Source organism: Rattus rattus, chromosome 6 (genome assembly GCF_011064425.1).
Source record: "Rattus rattus isolate New Zealand chromosome 6, Rrattus_CSIRO_v1, whole genome shotgun sequence".
Lineage (NCBI taxonomy): Eukaryota > Metazoa > Chordata > Mammalia > Rodentia > Muridae > Rattus > Rattus rattus.
Window position 1 is genome coordinate 102,756,095 of NC_046159.1, and position 21,037 is coordinate 102,777,131.

A 21,037-nucleotide genomic window follows, 5' to 3' on the forward strand; every position below is an offset into this window, starting at 1 on the left:
AGCTAAGTAAGTAGGAATGACTTTTACTTATTAAAACTCACTTTGTGCCCCTATCTAGGGTTTCAACTTCTCTTTGGGGGCTAGGCTTGGGAGTGCATACCTATAATCACAACACTGAGGAGAAAGATGTAGGATGACAAATTTGAGAATAGCCTGGGTCACATAGTCTCCTGGTTTCCTATTTCTGTTACTGTGACAGAATGTGCTTCGAAGGGCAAAGATTCATTAAGTTTAAAATTTCAAGGTATAGTCCACCATTGCCGAGAACTCATGGCAGGAACTCGAATATATTCAAACCTGCAATCAAGATCAGAGAGAGCATGAACACATACATGCTTACTTGTGCTTAGTCCTTTCTCTACATTTATACTGTTTAGGATAGGAGATGGTGCTACCCATAGTGGGCTGGGATTCCCGTCTCAATTAAGGAAATAAAGACAATCTTCCACAAGCATGCTTATAGGCTAGCCTGATCTAGACAATCCCTTATTAATGTATTCTCTTCTCATTTTTTCTGGATTGTGCCAATGTAATAATTATAACTAAAAATTGCGTTATAGCAGTAGAACTGACCCTGGTGGCAGGGGCCTGGGTGAGCTGGCCAGAGGGTATGAGCATGGGAGAAGTGGCCCTGTCTCTTGTCTGCTGTGCAGTGGCTGTATGGTGGCATCATCTAGGGGGGAATCCCTCCCACTCCCTTTTGCCCTCATCACTGGTAGTGGACAGGAGAATTAGCCCTGTGGGTCATTGAAATAGGAGAGCTGGTCCTGCCCCTCACCTGTTCCAGGACTCAGGAATGTGGGCCTTGCACCTCACCTGGTCAGCAGGATAGAGCAGACTTTGGTTGTAGGAGTTTCTGTTGAGCTAAACCTGGGGGCATGAGGGTGTGAGAGTAGGAGAGCTGGCAGGCTGATCAGCTCAGATAACTCTTAGGTACAGAGTATCAACTGCTCGAGTTCATGAAGGAGTTGGTTCTATAGATCTAAACCTATAGGATCTTCATGACACAAAGCAACAACAGGATATCCAAGAGGAGTCCCAGCGAGGTTCCAGTATTGATAGAGTAGCAAAAGCCAGAGGCCTTGTACCAGACCAATGAGTCATTGCAATGAACATTTGCAAGCAAAGAAGTATGGACAAAAGGGTGTACTGTGGGACACACTGTGACACACTATAGCTTCCACAAGGAGATTTTTTTTCCTTTGTTGCTAAGAGGTTGAAAGGGTGGCAGGCAACTACAAGGAGAGGGGGAGTGAGTGGGATTGGGGTTCATGATGTGAAATTCACAAGAACCAATAAATTTTTTTAATTGCATTGTAGTAAGACCCTACAAACGATCCCAAACAATTTAAAGGCAGAAGATGTAACTCAGTAGTAGAATACCTGCTTAAGGCCTTAGCTCTAATTCCCAGTGCTAAAAAAAAAAGCAATCGTGAAGACTGAAAAGTGACAGTAAATAAGTAACAGAGAGACTGAACGTTTAATGCTGAGAAAGTAGGCTTAAGTTTTGGCTACATTTAAAAACTTAATCTAAAAATAGATTAACAGGAAACTTGGAATAGAAAAAAAAGAAAACAAAGAAGATAAGACTTCCTTCCCATTTAAGGAAATGATGTCATTACTTACATTGTACGCTCTGAGGGTTTTTATCATTATGCATGAAAATGGTTTGAGCAAAATGTAAGTCACTGGGACAATAAACAAATGTGTTTCTGTTAACGAGGAAGAAACTGAACTTCTGTCTGAGCCTGTAGAGGAGTAAGGCACCTGAGGACTTCCTGGGGCTGCTAAGACAACCATGGCTCAAAATCAACACCTTTTCTCCTCATGAAAGCAGCTTTGATCCCCCACACACACATAATTGTCTAGAAAAACTTTGTTGTTTTTGGTGAAAGGTCTTTGTTTAATAGATACAAGGAATAGCAAAAGGTCCTGGAATGGCCCAGATGAACAGCTTGTGGATTTGAAGTCAAGAAACTTGGCTTCGGATCTCTGTGTTTCCACCCACCCTGTGACATTGGGGATTCATGACCTTCATGCAGTGGCTACCTTCTAGACAGAAAGAAGAGAGTAGGATTAAATTGCTTTTAATTTTGTTTCTAATTTGGATCTGTAATTAATCGTTTGCATTTCTTCTAATCTTGTTGTGAATTCAATTGATTTAAATATCAGCATTTCAACTTTATGCATATGTAGCTTTAATTAAATTATAATTGCATGGGGTTTGATTAAATTAACCAAATCTGTGAGAAGCTCAGCTGTTTGGACTAAAATGCTATAAATAATGAATTAACATTAAGGTGTTAGATAATTGTGTAAACATTGGTTGTGGGATATCAGATTGCATGAAACGGAAGTAATGAAGCTGGCTTTGCCTGTGCATATGTGCTATATAGATCCTTCTGTCACCGGCTGGAGTGGCTCATTACCTAGTCCTGCCCCTCTCCAAATTGCTCCCCCTGGTCCTATTCTGGGCACTCGTTTTGGGACAGCTGCTTGTTACTACTCTTGGCAAATAAATAAATTAATACAGGCACTTCATTTTCTCAGCATGCCACTAGGTAGGGCAGGCTGACCTTTGTATAGCCGGTGCTGATATCCTTCTGCCTCAACTGCCCTAGTGTCGAAGTTACAGGTATCCCATCACACCCAGCTCCATACTATGCATTTCCCCACTGAGCATTTCTACCCATCATTGTTTGGCCACCATTACCTCTACCCCAGGACAAACACAGAGTGAATAGTGACGTCAGCACAAGGTCTGGGGTAGAGCTTTGAAAACTCTGTGTCCTAGAATCTTTCTCCTGTGAAGTGGAGAAGTGTTATGTGAGAATTGGATATAAGGCCTAGACAGGGATTAAAATCAGAGACAGGTCAGGAACAGACCAGACGCAAAGGAATTCATTGCCAATCTATATTTGAGACATGTAAGCAACGCCACCAGATGAAAACAGCTCCGAGGAGGCAGTCAGCCCTCATGAGCCTCTTTAATTAGCGGAGGCTGTAAAATGAGGAGCTGTAGTGCTGGCTGGTCTAGTCTGAGATGGCCTGTCTCCTGATCACTTGGCAGGAGTGTGAACGAACAGCCATCACGTAACTGGTGGTATGTGGCAAAGGCGTTCAGTAGCTTCTGCCTCTCCACCCACTTCATACAGCGATGCATTGGCCATCTTGAATGCTGAGTTTTGGGAGAGACACTGAAAAGAAATGCAAGATTCAGAGGAGAGCAACCAAGTTGGTTTATAGTGTGGAACTTTGTGGTAAAGAAGAATTCAGTAGCCCAATTACAACTGGGAAAACTGGGTAGAGGAAGACCTCCTATTATTTGAAAAGCTGCTTTGAAGGAAACTCCCAGCCATGATGAAGAGTGAGCCCAACTCTCCAGCTAGACCCAGGGACCCTAAGAGTGGTCGTGGCCCTCCAGTGACCATAAGGATCCCCTGAGGCACTTGTGAGCGATTTCACTTGCAGTTTCCCTCCCTGCTCCAAGGGCTAACTCAGCTGTGCCTGGAGATGAACTTTTAAACAAGCAATTTTAAGAATATTAAATGCTCTGATGCAGGTGGTTACACAGACCTCACTGGAAGCAACCGTAGCACAGCATTGTCCAGCAACGTACTTCGGTACCAGGAGAAGTGGACTCAAAAGGTATATTTAGTTGGGATGTAGATGGCTATCTCTCAAGGATGCTGGAGAAAGGTGATGGGTGCCTATTTCCAGCAAGAGTTCAGACAAGGAAGATGCTACTTTTGCAACTTCTTTGAAGTGAATGAAATTTCCATGAGAAAGCATGCACATATAGACTGTGTATTAGATTTATGCTTCCTTCCATGTGCCACCTTTCAAGAATGAAGACCTGTGGATGTTCTTGTTGCCAGGTACCACCAGCTGGCTTATTACCAAGTACAGCAGGATGGGTTTTTTGCCCGGAGCACAGGGAGTGGAGTTGAGGGGGAACAGGCGGAAGGACCTTTCCATTTCACTCTGTTTTTGCCAAGCAAAGGTCATGCCAAGTTACAAGGGAAACCCATGGGACTGGATGCAGACAGCAGCTGCCTCGCAGACCTGGAAATAATACTCATTTTACACGAGTTGAGGGAAGAGAATATTTCAGATAGAAGAACATGAACGAAGTCTGATGTAGTGTGATATATCTTGTGTGCCTGGTCCTTTAAAGGATCCCCGGTTGCTAGTCTACTGGCCCTTTAAGAATTCTTAGCTATTAAAACTGCTTGATCCTATGACCTGCAGTGTTGGTTGCCTCCTGGATTTCTGGGCACAGCATAGGATATACAACCAGCCGAGGCTGAGAAAGTGAATTGCTCAAGCAGAGTGAGAAGAGAATGCAGTTGGTACAGAACTGAGAAGAGAGAAGACAGTTGTTGCAGAAGATATTGCTAGGAGACAGTTGAGCCAGGAGAAGCTGAGCTAAGGAGATAGGGTAGAACAGTTGTTCTCGTTTGGAGCTGCTAGCATTGGGAAAACTGGGAGAAGGCACTGTTTAAGCAGACTGATGGAGAACTGAGGGAGGACCGGTTAGAAGAGACATTGAAGGGTCTGGGCTGGAAACTGGGAGGAACGGCTGGGAAAGAAATTAGATTCAGGGATCTCTCTGTGTTTGTGTCGTCTGTGTCTGTGTCTCTCTGTCTGCGCCTTTCTCTCTCTCTCTCTCTCTCTCTCTCTCTCTCTCTCACACACACACACACACACACACACATCTAGTATTAGGAAGTGAAACTGCAGGGATCAAGGGTGGGAAAAAGAACCTGCAAATTAGCAAAGACCAGCTACACTCAGAGGCAGGAGTAAGCTCTTCAGAGCAAGGCAACAGTCATGGTGTGTGAGCACCAAAGGAGTCTGTTGTCAGGAGGAATGGGAAGGACAGAAAGGACAGATGGGCTTGGGTATGTCTCCATGATTGTCAACCCAAACAGGGAACATGCTATAAAGGTCAGTGATCTCACAGAGCAGGACTGCACACTGTGTTGTCTAAACCACAGCAAACTTAAAGGTGAATATAGCTGTTAACATTAGTGGTCTGTAGCCCAGAGGGTGAATGAGAGCTGTATCAAGGATACTGGGATGTCACCCTAATTTACATGGACACTGGAACTTCTATTTAAAACCAAAGCTAGGACTGTGGATGTAGGTCAGTTTGTGTGATGTTTGCCTGGTGTGCACAAAGCTCTCATCTGATTCTCAGCATAGCAGAGCTTAAATCCAGGCATGGCGGTGCACGTACATAATCTCAGCACTTCATACATGGGACAGGAGAACCAGAAATTCAAGACTGGCCTTGATGGTATAGTTAGTGTAAGGGCCAGTCTGGGCTATCTGTGACCCCATCTCAGTAAATAAATGAAACTCGGGATGTACTAGAAGGGCAGAGCCTCCTGATGCTGTGTAGATCGATGATTCTAGCTGATGCTGGAGCGTATGGAATGCAAGCTAGTGACTGCATCCCACTGAGTACTGTCATGGCAGAGTTCGCTCCAGAGCTTCAGTACTGAATAACCTGATGTGAAAACCTTTCATTTTTTTTGGAATTCTGGTTATAATATTTAACTGTTTAAATTTAACTAATATTTTTACCAATAAAGACACGAGAGGCTTAAACTGAGGTAAAAAAGTCTGCTAGCTCGGCAAGGTAATTTTATTTTCTTAACTGTATACAAAATATCTATTTATAAGTCTGATTCTACAGCTAAACTGCTAACTCTTTAGAAATCTCTGTGTAATTCTACTGAGCTACTCTAGCTTTCTCTCGAGCTCCTCCGAACCCAACTCTCTTTCCTAGAATACTGTTTTACCTGTGTTCTGCCAGCTGCTTCTCTGTTGTTCCTGTAAGCCCAAAGAGAAAATCTCGTCTCTTACCTGGAGTTCCTTCCGTAAGGTTCTTCCAAACCAAGAGGGGGTGGGGTGGGGAGCGAGAGCGCACTATTAAAGGTCCAATTGCTGTAAAAGAAGTCTCTAAACTCCTCCCCTACGACTAAACCACCAACCAAAGAGCACACATGGAGGGACCCATGGCTCCAGCCACATATGTAGTAGAGGATGGCCTTGTTGGGCATCAAATGAGAGGAGAGGCCCTTGGTCCTGTGAAGGCTTGATGTCCCAGTGTAGGGGAATGCCAGGGCAGGGAGGCAGGAGGTAGTGGGTGGGTAGGTGAGGAACACCCTCATAGAAGCAAGGGGAGAGGAATGGAATAGGGGGGTTTCCAGAGGGGAAACTGTGAAAGTGGATAACATTTGAAATGTAAATAAAGAAAATATCCAATTTAAAAAGTAAAAGAAAAAAGCTCCTCCCCTACACCCTTAACAGGCTGAACTATTTTACCCTGGTGGAGGTGGGAGTCGCTGAGACAAGTCAGTAGTGACCTAACCATTTCAATTTATTGTGGAGAAGCTCGTGGCCATTCAGCGGACTTCTCAGATCATAGAGCAAAGACCACAAGCCTTCTTCCAAGCAACTTGCCTTAAAATAGGCAGAAATTTTCCACTCTTAAGCATTCTTACCTGTGGAGGCTTTTAGAGGCACACCCAAACAACATCTCTATAGGACACACCTAAGTTGCATCTGACATCTTCTTAAGTTTTTATATTTTGCTAACAATTAGTTTTTCTATGTACAGTAATCAAATATCCTGTAACATCTGGTGGCAACATCCAGTACTATAGAACATCTGTGCCAACGTTTTCATGGGATTAAATTTAGTCCCATGTAGTCAAGATTTCCCAAATCAGTAGTCCTCTCTTCCTGTCTTTCTTGATTTCTTCATTTCTTCATGGCTTAAGGAAGAAAAAGGGCTGGAAATACAATGAAACTAGAGTAGAAGCCTCTCTGTTTCCCAGTGTGATTTTTGGAAGAAAAACTAAGTAAAATTCTACTCTAGTTTGATGATATTAAACATTTTTATTTACATTAATTAATCTTGGGGAGGATGTGCAGCATAGCATGCTGTCATGAGGACAAACAGAAACGTGGGAGTCAGTCTTCTCGTAACTTCCACCACGTGGTTTTTGTATCAAACAGGTTTGTGAGCCTATGTGGCAATCAGCCGCCTTGTCATTACACATGAAGTTTATTTTCATACACCTTTCTGCATTCGTTTATTCCCTTGCGTTATGTGGTCTGAGAACCCAGCACCAGGGAACTTCAGAAATGCTGAGAATGTAAGTTAGACAGCTGTAACTACTTGATGACTTCATTGTTCAGTGAGGACTGTAATAAAAATATTCTATCCTTGTGCTGATGGTATGAAAAGATACTCAGCCCCTTGCCTGTGCCCGGAAGATTTTATCCAGAGAGCACACCAGTGCACATCTGATCGTATATTTGAAAGAGACTCAGACATAGCCTTCTGTAGGCTTAAACACCAGCCTGGATCATGAGGGCATGCACCAATAGGCAGTGTGCGTGGGGAGGAAATGGCCTCCAGACGGACTGACTTAGGTTTGTGAACTGATGGAACTTTGAACATTATTTCACTATCTTTTGTTTCTGTGATTGTCTTTGTATATCTTAAGTATTATCTATCGAGTTTCATCTTAGGGCTTCTCAATTGTGAGTGTGTGTTGCAATTTGAAATCCCCCACAGTCTTGTGTACTTGACCACTTAGTCTCCCACAGTGGAGGAGGTATTGGTGGAGTAGCTTTGCTGGAGGAAGTGCAGCACTTGGGGCAGGCTCTGAGAGCTTGTAGCCTCGCTGTACCTCCAGTTCACTCTCTGCTTCTGTGCGTAGGGTTGCAGTGTGGTCTTGATCTTGCTGCCACTGCTTTTCTTACTGTTACGGCTCTTTAGCCACCTGGAGGCAGAAGCCATAATCAGCTCTACCTTAAGTTGCCTATGGCTGTGCTACCTTCTTATAGCCACAGAAATACTAATACAGAAGCCGATACCAGGAGAAATAGGGTTGTTGCTGTCAAGAACTTGACCCTGTCTTTGTTTGTGAGGAATGTGGAGGAATTTGGAACTTTGGACACAAAATATTCTAAGCGGAGCTTAATATTTTGTTCTAGTAGAAGCCTGGAATGTAAATCGTGGAGGCCTGGCTCAGAGGTTTCAGAGGGAAACAAGGATTTTATGAGTAACTTGACTGAAGGCCGTTTACATAATCCATTAGGAAATAACCTATTTGTCTTCTCAAGTCCTAAGAACTTGCATGAGGTTAAAAGAGAAGCAATGGGCCAGTTTCTTTGGTGGAAGAAATTTTAGCAGAGCATCAGATTCATGGTATCATCTATTAGTCTTATGTGGTCGACAATGCAAAAAGCAGCAGGTGCATCAGAAATAAATATAAAATGTGGGAATCTTAGAGGAATAGACACTAGTGTGGCAACAAGGTCATGTGCTGAAGAAAAAGTTCTGTTGAGGAGATTAACACCATTAAAGGAAAGCCTCCTACTCTGCATTAAAATAAGACCATGCTCCCACGGAAAGACTCCACCCGTCTAACCTTCCAATGTGTCAAAGGAAAAGGCCTAAGAAGTTTCCCATTTCTAGAAAGCAACAGCATTCATCTAAATACAACCCTTAAAGTATTAGCAAGGGTCCTACCCAGTTTTACAGCTGAACTTGGTGCTGTCTTCCACGAAACACTTGCTTTTGAGGCATGAAAGATGCAGGAATGAGAGGGTCGTGGATTCTTTCTCTGCAGTCCCCAGAGAGCCATTGAGGGCAGGCAGTATGTGGCAGGGCTGAAGTCCCTGCAAAGAGCTATGAGAGGCCTGTTGCATGATGCCGTGGAGGTGAAGCCTGGGCTGCATAATAAATTCCAAGGTGTTGGACATGCCAGACATATGCCAGAAATGCCAGACATATGCCAAGTAGAGCCTACGTCAAGTACACAAGGACTCAACCAGCTCGAGAGGTAGATAGATGTTGTAGGCCACAAAACTGAAGGTACAGGGTAATTCAAATTCTTGGATAATGAAGCCCCTGGTTCTGGTCGTGGAGCTACAGGGTTTGGTATTTGCCATACTGGGTTTGGTCTTGCTTTGGTACTCATTACGCCCACATTCCTTTTATTTCTTGGAATGGGAAGTGCATATTTTGTGCTTTCGTATGTTGGAAGTGTGTAATTTGTAGTTAAGGTTTCTATGATGAAACAGCATGACCTAAAAGCTAGCTGGGGAGGAAAGGGTTTATTTGACTTACACTTCCATATTGCTGTTCATCATTGAAGGAAGTCAGGGCAAGAACTCAAATAGGGCAGAAACCTGGAGGCAGCAGCTGATGCAGAGGCCATGGAGGGGTGCTGCTTACTGATTTGCTCCCCGTAGCTTGCTCAGTGTGCTTTCTTATATAATCCAGGACCACCAGCCCAGGGATAGTGCCACTCACTATGGGCTGGGCCATCCCCCATCAATTACTAATTGAGAAAGTTTCCTACAGGCTTACCCAGAGCCCCATCCTTTGGAAGCATCTTCTCAGTTGAGGTTTCCTCCTTTCAGATAACTCTGGCTTCTGTTCAGTTGACCTAAGACTAGCCAGCACAGCAGCAGAGTTGAAATTAAGAGATTACCTTTAGTTTCAAAAGAGATTCTGGACCTTTAAATGGTATTGAGACTGTTAAAGACCAAGGACACTTTCAAGTTGGACTAAATGCATGTTGTTTTACGTTATGTCCATGAGCCTCTTAGGGACAAGGGTGGAATGCTTGCCGTTTGAATGAGAAATGTTCCATATTAGCTCATGGTTTTGAACAGCCAGTGTCTCTAGTGGGTGGTGCTGTCTGGGGAGGTTCTGGAACATTCAGGACATAGAGGCTTACTGGAGGAAGCATGTCACTGAGGACAGGCTTTGAGAGTTTACAGCCTCCCCATGTCCAGTTCACTTTCTCTGCTCCCTGTGTGTGGTGTAGCCTCTTAGCTTTCTGCTCTGGCCACCAACTGCCATGTCCCCAACTGTTGCTATGGTCTCTTCCTCTGGGCCTCTAAGTCTAAGTAAATCCTTTCTTCTCAGTTTCCTTGGGTCATGACAGGTGTTTTTTGTTTGTTTGTTTGTCTTTGTTTTGTTGCTGTTTGTTTGTTTTTGTTTTTTGTTTCTATCACAGGAGCAGAAAGCAACTGATACAGTAAGAACTACATAATTTTTACTTTTGTTCTTTTAAAGTCCTGTCTCCCAGGCCAGATCTGCCTCATGAGAGTCTTCAGTGCCTCATATAGAGTAGACAGATCATCTCTTCAGACCGTGCACTGTCAGGGTAGAGAGCTGCTTGTAAACTTCATACAGACATCCAGACCAGTCAGGTAGACTGCCTTCTGCACCTGGCAAACGGTAGCAGGTAGTGCACCCATCTGTGTGCTCTTGCAGGGTACACTGATGTGCTCGTGGCCAGAACTGCTTGGTCATGAGCTTATTTAGAGATTATGATACTAGATAATAATCCATTAGAATAGGTTCATCCTAGAGGAGGGTACACAGTGATCCTATAAGAACACACACACACACACACACACACACACACACGCACACACACACACACACACACACACACACAGAGAGAGAGAGAAACAGAGAGAGAGAAACAGAGAGACACACACAAACACACACCCAGAGAGACAGAGAGACAGAGAGAGAGAGAGAGAGAGAGAGAGAGAGAGAGAGAGAGAGAGAGAGAGAAGTGACTGAAGTGACTGACACTAGAGGCAGATGCTTGACTGATACAGCTACAAGCCCAGAATAATGAGGCCCATAAGCTGCTGGCAGAAACTTAGAGAGAAGCACAGAAGCTTCCTCTCTAGAAGGGCTTCACCTAGGTTGACACCTTGATTTTTTGTACTCTTACCTCCATGACTCTGAGAGCAAACATTTGTGTGGTTGTGACACTCAGGGCACTCAGGGCATGGCTCGAAAATGAACAGTGCAGCCATCTTGTGAGCTGCGTTAGCTTGTCTAGCTAGTTAGACACCACCTCTACCACACAGGCTCATCTTGTGAGCTGTTGGCTTGTCTAGCTAGCTAGACACCACCTCCTACCACACAGGCTCATCTTGTGAGCGTTAGCTTGTGTAGCTAGACACCACCTCTACCACACAGGCTCATCTTGTGAGCTGCGTTAGCTTGTGTAGCTAGCTAGACACCACCTCTCCCACACAGGCTCATCTTGTGAGCTGTGTTAGCTTGTGTAGCTAGCTAGACACCACCTCTACCACACAGGCTCATCTTGTGAGCTGCGTTAGCTTGTGTAGCTAGCTAGACACCACCTCTACCACACAGGCTCATCTTGTGAGCTGCGTTAGCTTGTGTAGCTAGCTAGACACCATCTCTACCACACAGGCTCATGGGTGCTCATTAAGAAAGACGACTTTGGCACTCTTGAGGATCTAGGTGGAGGGAGATGTGGTTTCGGAGCGAGTAGGCTCATAGGCGGGTAGCTGTGAGCTGCAGGGAAAGAGAGGAGATAGATGGTTAGGTGACCGAGCATGCGTAGGTTGAGTGAGAAGGGAAAGGAACTGTCAGACTTCAGAACTCTCTCACCAGATATATCTTCTCTAATTTTAGACGTGCGTATGTCACCTTGCTTCTGTGGGGTGGCTAATGGCTGCTGTTTCCTTCCTTTGTTCTTTCCTAATGTGTAAGATTTGGTGGAAAGGGATAAGCCATGTGACACCCGACCTTCATTCTCAGCTATCTCCATTGTTCCTTATAATTTGACAAATGTAGTCTTATTGGGGAAGCTGCGATTGGGAGGCTTTGTGACACGAGATTGGCTGAGAGATTACGACACACGGATCTATGTGCCAAAAGAACTGGATGAAAACCCAAGACCTGCCTGGCTTCTCTGAGTCTTGGCTTCCTCTTTGAAACAGTGGTGACTGCCTGTTTCGTGAGAATCATGAAATGACAGTCAATTAACAAATGGCCATGCTCTCCCTCTTTTCCTGCCATTCCTACTCGTAATTTCAGGCTATTGACTGGAATAAGATAGTTAGGTATTTTGTCAGACGCTGTTTTTTTTTTTAAACAAGGTCTACTGTTGAGGAGAAATCTGTGTTGACCTCCCCCTGGGACTGTGACACCTTCTTTGTGTTTCTACTTACACGCGCACGTGCAGTGTGTGTGTGTGTGTGTGTGTGTGTGTGTGTGTGTGAAGGTGTCTTTTGGGGAGTGTCAGAAGCCTCTCATTTCAGACATGAGGTACTATGACATCTGCCCACAGGGATGGCCTTGAATTCTTGAAATAGACTTGGAAGAAGCATGCAGGGGCAGCTGCCATCTGGCATATATGAAGAAAACTTTTTCTGGTGATTAAAATATACAATGAGAGGTCTGGGCTGATATCTTGGTTGGTAGAAGGCTGGCCATACAAGCAAGGGGACCTGAGTTTAATCCTTAGAACTCATGTAAAAAGAAAAGAAATTGGATGTGGTAGATGCACTTACAGTCTTAGCAACCAGATGGAGGGTTAGAAACAAGCAGATTCCCCCAGGTTGCTGGCCTGTCAGGCTCTCCTAATCACTGAGCCCTGGGTCTCAGTGCAAGACCCGAGGCTCAAAAACCAAGATGGATGGATGGCTTCTGATGAATGATACATGAATCCGGCCTCCAAATGTGTGTAACACACACACACACACACTCACATGCAAGCTCATATGAGAGAGACAATGACCATAAACCCAGTTCTGCCTACTTCATCTCAAACAGAATGCTCCTGCTGTATGTCTATTCCTGTTCGTTACCAGTAGGAAGAATGAGAGACTCAAGGCCTAGCATGTGTCGCTAGGGACTGTCCTTCTAGCTATTTATTCAGGTCTGGCAGGTGTTCACCCCTGAGGAACCCACACTATACCGGGAGCAGAGCAAGCCTCATCTGCATGTGATCTGATCTGGGACCTGCACACAAAGACTGGGGAGTCCAGCCTGGCAGATTGATGATCCACACGCAGATGGTGGCAGCTTGGCTGTACTGGGTGCAGGCTGTTAGCCCGGGGAGTCATGTGTTTGTATGGCAGCAGTGTCCGGGAGGCAAAGCCAGCTTTCAGAATTGTTTGGGTGCCAGTCTGAAGCTGATTCAGTCAGGGATGGAAAAGGCTGCTGTCTACCAGAGGCCGCTCCTCTATCAGAATACTGAGGGGCTAATGAATCAAGATGACTCAGGGTGCAGAGCCAGAAGCAACAATGGTCTACAGAATGATTTTTTTTATAGTCAGACTCTACTGCTAACTACCTTTGGCAGTGGGTATGTGTGGAAAAAGGAAGTGGAATCTTCCATGAAGGGCATTCCCTTTGTGTGTCTGGTGGATGATGGCCGGAGAAGTCAGTGGATCACCTGTATGTTTTGAGTAGCACAGGGGTGGTTCATCCATAGTGGCTGTTTTTTGGTTTTTTGTTTTTTTCTTTTTCTTTTTTTTGGAGCTGGGGATCGAACCCAGGGCCTTGCGCTTGCTAGGCAAGCGCTCTACCACTGAGCTAAATCCCCAACCCCCATAGTGGCTGTTAAACACCGTTACTGTCACAGCACTCCTGATGAGTGCTACAATTGAGATTTGTATAGAATACTTCCCCATGTATGCTTCTGATCAGCCGATGTCCCACAGGAGAGGCTGTTACAGGGTAAGTGGGGTGCGAAGTCTGGGGATCATTAAGAGTTAGATACTTAGATGACCTAGATTAGTAGTTCCGCTGTCCGTTCGCACAGTTCATTTCCCTACCAAATCATATTCTAGAGAGCAGGAAAGTCACATGCAGAAGTAAAAGGGGAATGTTGTTTGCATAAATGGCCCTGCTTATATAAAACACTAAACGCCTTTGCTACATTCATCTGCCTTAGAACACTCAAAGCTGCTGTTGTTTTGAGGGGAGGGAGGAATATGGGACCCTTTGTTGGTATCTCACGAGATCTTAGTGTTCAGCAGAAAAATCACTTGACCCCATGATGCTTTGTAGTTTTCCCTGAGTTCCTGCTCATCTCTGATCCATAACAGCAGCCCTGCAGGATGGTCATGGGAGGCAGCCCTCGGACACTGAAAAACAAAAGGACAAACCGCATCCCAACCCCTCTTAGCTTCTGACTTTTTCTTCTGGTTTTATTTGTGCAGCTATTTTATCTTTACCTCAAGCATTTATGTTAATCACAATGTGTGTGCATGTGCGGGTGTGTGTGTGTGTGTGTGTGTGTGTGTGTGTGTGTGTGAGCATGAGAGTGTGAACCTCTGAGTAACTGTCATCTGCAATGACAACTTTAGATTGAGGCTATGTTTGCATTTGTATGTGGCTTTGTGTTTTATGAAGCAGATCTGTTATTGTTTGATATTACATAGCCCCTTCCCTTAATGATAAAGAAAACTTGTCTCTAACTCAGTGTGTGTCTACAGGTCACCCAGGCAAGGCCCACGTGTGTAGAGTTGCTCTCCACCTTTTATCAGAGTTTCTTCATGCCAGTGGCCCAGAGCAGTAGTAAAACATGAGTTTCTGTTTTAATGCCATCAAGTGCAAAAATAAACTTCTTTGATGGAGTTTGAGAGCTATTCCAGTTATATAGGTATAAAGATAAAAACTTAGAGGGTAGTTTGTTACTGTGCTATTTAGCAAAACAATAATACTAGGACCTATGACTTAGCCAACCACCATTTTCGCCTCAGTTAACAGTACCAGGCATGGGTTCCACCTAGATGGCAATTAACACAGAGAGCCACAACTAGTCAGCATGCAAAGTGGAGTGCTCGGCTCTAAAGGGGACATCCGTGTCACATCCCTTCCTACCAAAGCTCAGAGATCATTGTAGAGGGAGAGAAAGATCGTACGACAGAGGAAGTAGATATCTGTAGCATGGATGTGACAACTCAGTTGCCCATGAAGTCACAGTGGCTGGGGCTGCATGAACATGACTTGTACAAGATCAAGCCAACCAAACTCCCAGCATGGATGAGGGAGGGGCTCATGAAGCCCTATGGTTTTAGGAAGCTCAAAGCTGCTGCTTCGTTGAGGGGAGGGAGGATTACGAGACCCGTTGGCAGCTGTTGGCAAGTAATGGCTTCTTGGGGAAGATAGAGTTCATTTTCTCCAGAGATGTGGTCTTGGAGAGGGTCCAGTAGGTGCTTCTCTACCATGCACTCACATTCAGTGCTAAATGGACTCAGAGTGAGTGTGTGTGTGTGTGTGTGTGTGTGTGTGTGTGTGTGTGTGTGTGTTATTTAAGAAATCGCATGAAATTGGGAGGGAAAAGGACTGGGAAAGATGGAGGGGGGGGAATCGGGGTGGATTTGATTCAAGCACATTATATACATGAATATTAAATAAAATAATAAAAAATACTCTTGCTCTGAGACACTCAATTTTGTTACAGTATTTGGATCTTCTGTTACTTAACATTGTTACCTGCCTCTGAAGTTGTTTCTGTGTGTGTTTGTTGGGGAGAAATTCATGTGCGTGCTTGGGCACAGTTGCATGTGTAGAGGCCATAGGTCGACATTGGGTCTTCCTTTATGGCTCTTTTAATTTCCACCATAATTTTGAAGTAGAGTCTCCTATTGAGCCTGATGCTTGCCATTTTGTCTATACTGGCTGACTAGTGATCCCAGGATCAGCTTTTCTCCCAGACAGTTCTGGGGAGAGACATGTCGCACCACACCTGGCTTTTATGTGGGTTCTGGGGAACACAATTCAGATCCTCAGGATTATACAGGAATTACTTTACCCATTGAGCTGTCTTGCCCATCTCTTATCTCTATTTTATAGCAACATTTTACTATTGTTAGTCCTGCCCCTTAGGCCAGGATGGAAATTATTTTAAACATGAGGAAATGGAAAAGTGTGCCTTGATGGCTTCATTTAAGAGGAGGAGGGTGCCATTGAGGTGGGTGAATGGAATGACCTGGCTCTGAGATCTCCAGGCTCTGGGTAACATCTGCTATTGTTTTCATCATCTTTAAGCCTGAGTTTCACATCTGGACAGTATGTTTGACCTGCAACTGGCTTCTTATATTTCCCTTAATAAGATAGTGTGGACAGCTTTATGTCAAAGCCATGAATGGTACAGAGGAAGAGTCACTGAATTCTTTCCTCCTTGAGTGGTGTAGCTCAAAGACATTGTCCCCCGAAATATACCTCGAATGGCTCTGAGACACCAAACCTATAGGAAGAGTAACCCATGAGTAGTGACCTAGAGTCACATGTAATGTTCACTGAAGGAAACTGAGGTCAAGCTCATTCGTGGTGAAATAACCGACCCTTCCAAAGTCATGCCGTCCTTTGACTCAGCGTCTTCTCTAGTCTACCCACTTTTCTGTTGTGTTTAAACAGCCATCTGTCCCTCCTGTCACTCATTTGGGTGTTTCCCCTGTTAGACCCTTTTGACTGGGGATTTTGTTAATTTTATATTCTTGGCTCCTCAACACTGAGACCAAGTGCCTTCACTGCATAGATTCCCAGTGAGCTCCAGGGAACGAATGAGTGGGGCGATCGTTGAAAGACGTGCAGACACAGACACTTGTCACCAGGTCAGCTCTGACACTTCTGACATTTAAATGTCACCACATGTATAAGCTGTGATGTCTGAATTCCTGCCTTATCTTTAAGGCTCTTGAGAGAGAGGTTTTACAGTCACTGCTGATTCGTTGGCCAGTGCTCTGCCTACCAAAACCCATTTTACCTGATCTTGGGAATTATGGACTGCTTTTCATCATTGTCTTAGAGTTGGTCACAGTGTGGTTGCTAAAAGCTCATCTAGATAACAGAATAAATGAACCAATTTTATCAAGTGGTATATATTTGTCCTTATCTTTCTTGGTTCCTCAATTGACCACTGGCAAATAAATTTTAAAACCTAACCCGGTGGCAGGCAGTGGACTTACTACTGCTTAGTCCTTATCTAGTTCTTCTTGTGCCAGCTGCCTAATCCCACAGCTACTGTAAAGTGACCAAAAGTGGGCTGTACTTATAATGCACCTACTGCATACATCACGCTGCCAGGCTTCTAATAAGCCTCTGTTTGTGCCAGTGATGCCCTCATTCAAACTCGTATAGGCAGCTTTGTGTATTGGAGAACAGTGTTGCTAGTTGGTGATATGGTTTAATGTAGCCCATGGCTTTGATATTGATCTGTTGTAGCTAGATTGGGCAGAAGCCACTTGTCTTTATTATGTCACTAATAACTTGGAATGTGGGAGGTAGCAGTTAAGGGGTAGCTTCTTTGCTCAACTTGATGTGGTTTCTTCTCTCTGTCTCTTCTCTCTCTCTCCCTCCCTCCCTCCCTCCCTCTCCCTCCTCTCCTTCTCCCTCTCTCTGCCCTCCTCTCTCTCTGTCTCTCTCTCTCTCTCTCTCTCTCTCTCTCTCTCTCTCTCTCTCTCCTCTCTCTCAGAATATTCTCTATTCCTAGCTTTCTTGGAATTAACTATGTAGACCATGCTAACCTTGAACTTAGAGATCCTAGTGCCTCTGCCTCCTGAGTGCTGAGATTAAAGGCATATGTCACCACTGCCTGGATTGACATGCTTTTTTCTTTTTCAACAGACATGGTGATACACATTAAAGCAGATACCTCTAAATAGGGGTTGGAAACTTTCACTTCTGTATCTACAAAATAAGCTGATAAATGTGTATAACAAGGAAAATGGCGCAAATGATGCTTAATTCCTTCAAGGATTGCAGTTTATTGTATATATATAAAATCAAGCCTTAATTCTCTGCTGTGTCTCACCCTGGAGAGTGAGAAAGCCATTGAGATGACCTCAGGATACCATTTCCCATTAACTTTTCAACCTTATGACTTCTGTAATACATGCAGCCATTATCAATTATATCTATGTGCTTAAATTAGTGCGTGTGTGTGTGTATATGTGTGTGTGTGTGTGTGTGTGTGTGTGTGTGTGTTTGCAGCTTCTGTCAGTCCTACTTATTGGTGTCTGCAATTTGTAATCATATGCATATATGTCTGTATGTAAACACAATTTTATACATATATTATCAATTCGTTCAATTCACTCTAAGCTATGTGGCAGCTTTGTTCTGTAATCTAAATCAAGCTTTCAGTAGAGCATACAGCTCTAACATAGAAGAGTCACATGAGCAGTGGTGGCAGCAGAAGTTTGCCTATGACAAAGTTTTAATTAGGGACTGTCCATTGATGCATAGAGAAGCAAGTATGAAAAAGAAAGAAAAGACCGGCAAATCCAAAGCTGTAAGGGAGACACGAGAGCAGAGAGCAGTGACATCCAGAAACTAACAGTAACAGTGGTCGTGAAATATGATGAGATGTTATTGTCTTGGGTAAGACGAGAGGTAGGAAGAGGATACAAATATCAACACAATGCTGGCAATTTCTCTGAGTCACTGGGCTGACATCCTTTTCCTTGTGTCACAGCTGTGCAAGAGGGGGACAGAAACCAAGGACCAGTCAGAGAAGGGGAACAGAGAGCAACAGCGTAGCATCTTCATTTCCATCTCAGATCCCTCTGTGTATTGATACCACTTTATTTGGCTGTGACAGCTCATGCCATTCTCCACACTTCTCACAAGGAACACTCACAAGTCTCCATTCATTGCACATCTCAATAACTAGACTTAAATTTTAGGTAGGGGTTGACAAAAGGGGCAGAGGTACGCAGTAGTCACTCAACTGCATTCCACAAAAAGGAGTTTCGGGATACATGGTGTAGCTTTCTGGTAAAGTCCCTCAGGGAGACCTTGTACTACAGTCTGTCCTGTTAAATGTTAGGAATATTCTTTGAAAAAAAAAGTCGTCAGGCAAGTTCGTCATTGCATGAATGTCAAAGAATGTGCTTTTGCAAGCATGCGGTATAGGCTACTACACATTACAGTTTGTATATATGAGGTCTGCTACTGGCAGAAATATTCCTCACTCTGCGAATGTACATACAAGCCTTTCACTACTAAAAATATTAAATTTGCTAACATGAATCGATTTCAGAGAGTGGGCATTGCAATAGAAGAACACGCTGTTGAGGTGTGTCTCCATGTTTCTCCATCCCAGAGAAGAGGAACCCTCCACTGTTCTCCAGGTAGCTTTCCTTGATATGGAGGAAGACAGGGTTGGATGCTGTTCTTCCTAACCAACCATCAGGAATCTCTGGTGCTTACCAAATTGCTTCCTGGGTGGGGCCTGGTTGGTCACTTCCCAGGGAGAACCTTACTATTCTTACAGTCAACTAGTTCACAAAATCCACAGCCTCCGTTGGCTTTCTCATCTAAGATCTGGTTCCTTGTCTTCTTTTCAGTTGAGAGCAGTGAGATATACTGGCTGCTACAGGAGTGACGCATGTTTTATTTGTGTGCAAACAATGCCGGGATGGTGCTTTTCTTCATCCTTTCTGTGTGTCTCTTAGGAGGCATGTACTATCTGCCCTTCCGTGCACCAGCTCAGGTGGGAGTCCTGGCTCAGCTCAAGATCTCTGTGCATACCTGAGGCTACTCAGCAGACGTGCCTCTGGGAACGCAAGCACTTCACAAGCAGGATGCTTTGGCTGACATTCCTCGGAACAAAACACAGGGCTGAAAGTGCACACTAAATGGGTTTTATATTTCAACCAGAGCCCACGAGGAAACTGTTGAATATGCACCGTCAACCAGGTGAATGGCATAGCAGAGCTGACCAAGGTTGGGCTGAGACCATCCTGGACTACAGATTGTTCTATTGAAAAACAGGGTGAGAGTGTGAGAGGTTAGAGCCATCCTTCGCAGAGACCTGGGTTCTACTGGAAAGAGCTGTTCTCAGTCACTGTCGTGCTTTTGGCCCAACATTTTCTCCTAAAGCTTGTGTTACAGATTTGGCCTCCCAGCACGTGACTGTACAGGGAGGTGGTACAGCCTTTTGGAAATGGTTCTAATGGAAGGAGCGTGAGTCTCTGGGCACTTGCCTCTGAAGAATCTCGGTCCCTCTGTGTCTCCTTCTGTTTCCAGCAGCCACCTTTGCCACATGTATACCTGCGATGATGCACTGTGGCCCAAAGGCCTGAAGACTGCAAAGCCTGAAATCACGAGTCAAGAGAAACCTCCCTGTTTATTAAGTTGACTATCCAGAGTATTTTGTCACGGAGACAGAGCTGATCAACGCAGTCTTGCTCCCCCACTCCCCCCTGCGCTTTGCTTTGCTTTTCTCTCCCATCACCATCACTCTAGATCAGCTCCTCACTGCGGTCCTGGTGGTTTATTCTCATTAAGATATAAAGACAACATCTTAACTCTAATCTAATGACCCCCAGACAGTCTGGTCTGCCATTGATGCTTGGACTCATGACCGCTGAATGCGCTCTGATACCCAACGCCGGTGCCCCGGCCACTCCTCAAACATGTCCCATGCCCTTGTGCCTCTGAGCTTCTCTTCACACTTGCTCTTCCCCCACACTGAGGTTATTCGACCCCTCTCCCCCCCACACCCCTAGCCACCAGCCCTTGCCTCTGAGAACACATGGAAATGGCCACCCGTGAGCCCAGACCACTCTATACCCAGAACAATACTAAACTCAGTTTAGGAGACGACAGTACCTCTTAAACAGCAAGATTTGAGGCCTTCCCCTACTGGAATGTGTTAAAGTTTCCAAATGCATGTCTTTTAAGACCGAAATCAAGACTCCACTCTCTTTGGGATTGTTCTCGCAGCATCAGCCTCTGAGCCCCTTCTCTCGTCTGTGTGACTGTTTTATTATCTGAACCATTTCTTTAATTCTGCCATATTCTATGACACTATATCTTAAGTTCTTCTCCAGTATAATATCAGCTTTCCCAGAGGATGGAGGTTCCCTTCTCTTTTACGGCTTGCATAGTCCTCACACTGCATGTGTACAGGATGCTGGTTATGGTGATCCGTTTGCAAAAGTACTCAACAGTACTCAACAGGTTGTTACTTCTGTAGGACAGACACATCAGGCCATCGTGGTCATCAATAACTGGCACAAAGGGATTCAGTTACATTTTTATATATTAATATGTGGCCTGAGGGATTTGGTGCACCTGTCTAAGTCTCCACCCACTATCCTGTTGTCCATGTTGCCCTTTCTTTTAGATATTCTGAAGTATTTTAGGTATCATTTAGCATCTATGGTATTTGGTAGAGCTGTCTCTGAGGGACATTACCTT

General features: G+C 44.5%; 1 protein-coding gene across 8 annotated transcripts in view; it reads left to right on the forward strand.

Moving 5' to 3' along the window:
• Positions 1 to 21,037, forward strand: part of Dgki (diacylglycerol kinase iota) — a 441,511-nt gene that overhangs the window by 169,635 nt on the left and 250,839 nt on the right. The window lies entirely within an intron of this gene.